This window comes from Mirounga leonina, unplaced genomic scaffold, assembly GCF_011800145.1.
Source record: "Mirounga leonina isolate KUSES-001 unplaced genomic scaffold, KU_Mleo_1.0 Mir_169, whole genome shotgun sequence".
NCBI classification, from domain to species: domain Eukaryota; kingdom Metazoa; phylum Chordata; class Mammalia; order Carnivora; family Phocidae; genus Mirounga; species Mirounga leonina.
This window is the reverse complement of record NW_023270431.1, coordinates 21,474,647-21,480,280: the sequence shown is the minus strand read 5'-3', so window position 1 is coordinate 21,480,280 and position 5,634 is coordinate 21,474,647. Positions and strand designations below refer to the sequence as shown.

Here is a 5,634-nt window from a genome sequence, read left to right as displayed (position 1 = left end):
TCATACCCCTTACATGGTCTTTTTTTTTTTGGTCAAACATGTGGCAATTTTTCACATCTTTTATTGGATTTATTCATAGAGATTTAATATTTTTGATACTCTTATAAATGGCATCCCTAAATATTTCATTTTCTGTTTCTTGTTGGTATAGAAATATGATTTTTTGTTATATTTGTCTTGTATTTGGCAATCTTGCTAAACTCATTTATTCTAATAATTTATTCTAGATTCTCTTGTATATTCTATAAGCAGATCATAAGCAAATAATGACTGCCTTATTTCTTCCTTTTCTGAATTTCAAAACTCTTACTTCTTTTTATTGCCTATTGCACTAGCTAGAACTTCCAGTACAAAGTCATATAGTAAAGAGACAGTGAACATTGTTGTATTGTTCCTGATCTCAGGGAGAAAGCTTTTGGTGTTGTGCCATTTTGGATATGCCATCTAGTGTGATTTTTTCTCCTCTAGATATTTTCTAAGAAGTTATATCTTGTTTGCTAGGAGTTGTATATAGAATTTTATCAAATGCTCTTTTGCACCTATTGAGATGATCCATTATGTTTTCTCCTTTTTTCTACTATTGTAATGATTTGATTTTTGAATATTAAGTTAACCTTGTATTTGTGGGATAACCCAATTTAGTCATGATATGTTATTCTTTTTCTATATCAGCTAAATTTTATTTAGAGTTTTTGCATCTATGGTTTTGAGCAAAATTGGCCTATTATCAAGGTTATACTGACTTCATAGAAAGAGGGGAAGCATTTCTTCTTTTTCTATTCTTTGGAAGAGTTTGCATAAAATAGATGTTATTTCTTTAAAATTGTTGATAGAATTCATTAGTAAAGCTATCTGGGTCTGGAAATTTTTTGGGAGGAAGAGAGACGTTTAAAATGGCAAATTAGATACACATATTAAAGGAGTTTATTGATTCAGAATTTCTATTCTTGGGTCAATATCAGTATATTATATTTTTGTTTTCTGGGAATCTGTCATTTTATCTAAATTTTCAAACTTAATGGCATAAATGTTTATGGTATTTTTATTTTTTATTTAAAAAAATTTTATTTATAGGCCAGAGAGAGGGAGAGGGAGAGAGAGATCACAAGCAGGGGAAGCAGCAGGCAGAGGGAGAAGCAGGCTCCCAGCCAAGCAAGGAGCCCAATGGGGAACTCAATCCCAGGACCCCGGGATCATGACCTGAGTGGAAAGCAGACACTTAAACGACTGAGCCACCCAGGCATCCCAGGGTTGGTTTTTTAAAAAGTAAATTTGGTAAACATTTAAGTAGAGTTACCAAGATAAAAGGAGAGAGGACTCAAATAGATAAAATTATAAATGAAATAGGAGACATTATAACTGACACCACAGAAATACAGAGTATCTTAAGAGACTACCATGAACAATTATACACCTACAAATTGGACAACCTAGAAGAAATGGATAAATTCCTAGAAACATACAACCTACCAAGACTGAATCCTGAAGAAATAGAAATAGAAAATATGAATGGGCCAATAATGGGTAAAGAGATTGCATCAGTAATTGAAAACTTTCCAAAAAAGAAAAGCCCAGGACCAGATGGCCTCACAGCTGAATTTTACAAACATTTAAAGAATTAATGCTAATTTTCAAACTCTTCCAAAAATGGAAGAAGAGGGAACACCTCCAAACTCATTTTATGAGACCAGCAATACCCTCATACCAAAGCCAAGCAAGGACGCTACAAGAAAACAAAATTTCAGGCCAATATATCCCTATGAACATAGATGCAAAAATTCTGAACAAAATACTAGCAAACCAAATTCAACAGCATATTAAAATGATCATAGAGTATGATCAAGTGAGATCTATCCTTGAGTGCAAAGAAGTTCAACATACACAGATCAGTAACTGTGAAATACCACATTAACAGAATAAAGAATAAAAATTATATGATCATCTCAATAGATACAGAAAAAGCATTTGACAACACTCAACATCCTTTTATGATAAAAACTCTCGTAGATAAGGTATAGAAGAAATGTACCTCCACAAATAAGGCCAAATACAACAAACCCACAGCTAATATCATTCTTAATAGTGAAAAGAACTAATTTTTTATTTTATTTTTATTTTTTTTAGTCGGGCAACAAATTTTATTAAAAGCAAACTGCTCATTCAAAAGTGATCAAGGAACAACTCAAAATACAGAGCAAGAAGGATAAACAAAATAAGTTGTTTTAATTTTCTCACTATATGAAATTCAAACTTTTCATTTTTAGGAAAGGTTAAGTGTAACTTCAGTAGACAGCAATACAGAAAGATTTTATCACATAGACTAGTTTCCTTAGTCAGTTACTTCTAGCTGTCTCCACTGGGATAGATGCATTTACAGAACTACCTGTGCTTGAGCCTTCTTTGCAAGCAGCTTTAGATCTGCAATGCACTTGGCAATTGTCTCCTTTTCCTGCTGTGTAGAGATGCTCTGCACCATATTGCTTCTCCACCCAGTTTATCATGTACTCTTGTTCCTTTTGACGCTTCATGTTGTGCACAGAGATATGATAGTCCAGGCAATTCTTCACCTCCTTGTTTACTCTGTGTAGCTGTTCCTGGTAAGTAAACTCCAGTATCATAGCAATGTTATTCATCTAGACATCAAAAAGGTAATGGCACTTTTGAACCAGTGCCTGCTGTGACTTCTCCATGTCATTTGCATCTGATCTGTTTGATGGAAGCCTGTTTCACTTCTAGCTGGGCAACTTTTTGCTCATTGAGTTTATCAGCAAGTTCTCCAACAGAGGTACTATTTTTTTTTTTTTTTGAGGTACCGTATTTTTTAACTACATAAATTTGTAACCCTATTGTTGATATAACAGAGAGGGTCTCTGCAGTAATCACATATATTTCTATGGGCAGAAAATATAAGATAAGCCCAGTTCCAAGCACATTAAAGTTCTGTTACCCCAGTTTTGGGAAAAAGGAACTGGAAGAATTCCTTGGAGATCAGCCGCAAATGAACATTTCCTCTATATTCAGGAAGAGGCGGTACAGGGGCAAGACTTGGCTGCCCTGTGTGAAAGATCTTGTTCCTGCAATACCCCTGGACCAAGGAAGGCTGTGCTCTTTAGACAGGGGGCAGCTGACCATCTGGGACAACAGGGGTCAGCTAGGGTCCACGCAGTAGTTAAGAACTAATTTTTTAGTTGTGTGTCAGATAAATCCGTCAATTCTTTTTTTTTTTTTTTTTTAAAGATTTTGTTTATTTATTTGACAGAGAGAGACACAGCAAGAGAGGGAACACAAGCAGGGGGAGAGGGAGGGGGGAAGCAGGCTTCCCGCTGAGCAGGGAGCCCAATGCGGGGCTTGATCCCAGGAGCCTGGGATCACGACCTGAGCCGAAGGCAGATGCTTAATGACTGAGCCACCCAGGTGCCCCTCAATTCTACTTTTTAAAAAATAACTTCATTGCTTTATTTGTGTCTATCTAATTTTGAGTGCTTTATTCATTTATTCTCACTTTTCAAGGTCAATATTTTTAACAACATCTAAGGCAAAAACCCAGAAATTTTGGCCTATAGGGATCTGAATTTTACTTTGCCTAACTAATCTCTTGCATATTTGATTTTTATTATTGATATTTTAATTATATAGGGAATTTTAAAAAATATGACTTTCTTCCATTTTATATCTCAACTGGAATCCTGGGATGTTTATTATGTCTCCTCATGGGTGGGTCACAAATTCCAACTTCTGTCTCTCTAGTACTGATAGACTCCTGGAGTCTTGGCTTTACACTTTGGCATCTCAGCTGGGGTTTTTTAGTTGGGATTTCAAGTCTCACTCTTCACTGGAAAGGCTTAGGAGTTGGAAATTCCTCAAGGGCAAAATGCTGCTGCATTTTGGGTTATCCTGTTGTTCCTTTCTTCCTGTTATGTTTTGTCCCCTTTGGTCTGTTCTCCCCAGCCTAATGAAACTGCTTTAAGCCACAGTCTACCACTTGTGTTTAAAAATGATGGTCCAAATTACCAATGCCTCTGAGGGAAAAGCTAGTCATCAAAGTGGGTTCATCTTAACCTGCCCGTCTTTTCTGTGGGGTCTTTGCCCCTCAACTCCTGATTGTCTTGGCTGTTCTCTAATGCCTTCGCTGATGCTTTCAAACTTTTAAAAATGTGTTTGATTCAGCTTTTATAATTGTTTTTGGCAAGCGAATTGGTAATGAGAAGACAAGATTTTCCCCTTACTACATTCTTTTCTTATAATGTTCAAGTCCTTCTTAATTTAAAGCTTAGCTTTTATTCTAGTTTATTCTACTTTAAACTTATTGCTTGACTTATGTTTCAAAAAGCCTGTTTTCTTTTAATTTTATTAAAAATACAAAGTTGATAACTGGGTATTTACCCCAAAGATACAAATGATTACCCCACTCTCAAGCTACTCAAGAGTGGAAAGATCTAAACTTTTCTCAGTGGTAAAATTGGTATGACAATGTACCCTCCTGAAAAGATGATCTAGGGACCAGCTAACAAACATAACACAGTTAGCACACTCGTGGTAAAAGGAATGCTCCAAATACTAGCCATCGTTACTAATTTTATTATTATCATTATTTTAATAATCATTACTAACTTCAGTTTGGATTTAAGACTCTTTGAGAAATCCATGTATTTTGTACATTAAGCAAGGTTTTGTAATATTTCTAATTTGGTGAGGTGGGGGACAGGGTCAAATGAAAACTAGGGTGTGGCAATGAAAAAAGCAGTCTTGTGTGAAGAAGCTTAGTCTTAGGCCAGTCTTTGCAGTATGAGTGATGCAGCCCAGTCATCTAGGAGGCAAGAGTTTCCACATCAGAGCCTCTGCAATGCCCTATTGTACTTCTCTCTGTCTCCCAAAGTTCTGTTGTCTCTGCTATGTCTAGACCTCATTTCATTTTGAAGGCCTTCACAAGCTGACTTCAATTTATCATTCCAATGGGAACTCAATCCATTCACTTTCAGATACTCCAAGTTACAATCATACCAGTCAACTGTGATATTCCTTGGATATTTTAACTCTTTTCCTCATCCATGCAGTTTTTTGTACTATTCTCCCAAACTGACCAGGCTTGAATGCCTTTTCTCATTTGTTATTGTCAACACTAATTCTTAAACTCTTCCTGCTTCATGAGTCAACAAAAGTATCTTCTTCCCAAGAGCTCTTCCCTTACTCCTCACCACTCTTCAGGTATTTTATTCTGCATTTCGGAAACTTATATTTGCTATTCTTCACCCTCCAAGCTGTAAATCTTTTGAACTGTGTCTTATTTTTCTTTACATTTCCTGGCAACGAGGTACAATTTTTGTACCTGGTAATCATTCAGTAAAGGCCATTTAAAACCGAACTCCAGTATCTTAATGATACTGTTTTTATTCAGATGCCAGTGGTAAAAGATTATACTTAGACAAACAGGAAATGGCTACTTTCAAAATCTGTTTGATATAATTATGTTTGTGTGTATAGTCAACTGTGAGTAGATAATTATTTAAGCTAATATTGCTTTCATTTCTATGGTCCCAGCTGTAATCAATGAGTCAGAGAAGTACTCTGTTATTAATTATTAAAGACTGCGTACTTCATACTGCACAGAATATCTCTAAATTTCCTTCATGGGAT

The 5,634-nt window shown here is 35.7% G+C and overlaps 1 pseudogene; it reads right to left on the bottom strand.

The window, feature by feature from the left end:
* Positions 1–2,360: 2,360 nt before the first annotated feature.
* LOC118017318 lies at positions 2,361–3,883 on the bottom strand (annotated as a pseudogene).
* Between the last annotated feature and the right edge of the window lie 1,751 nt (positions 3,884–5,634).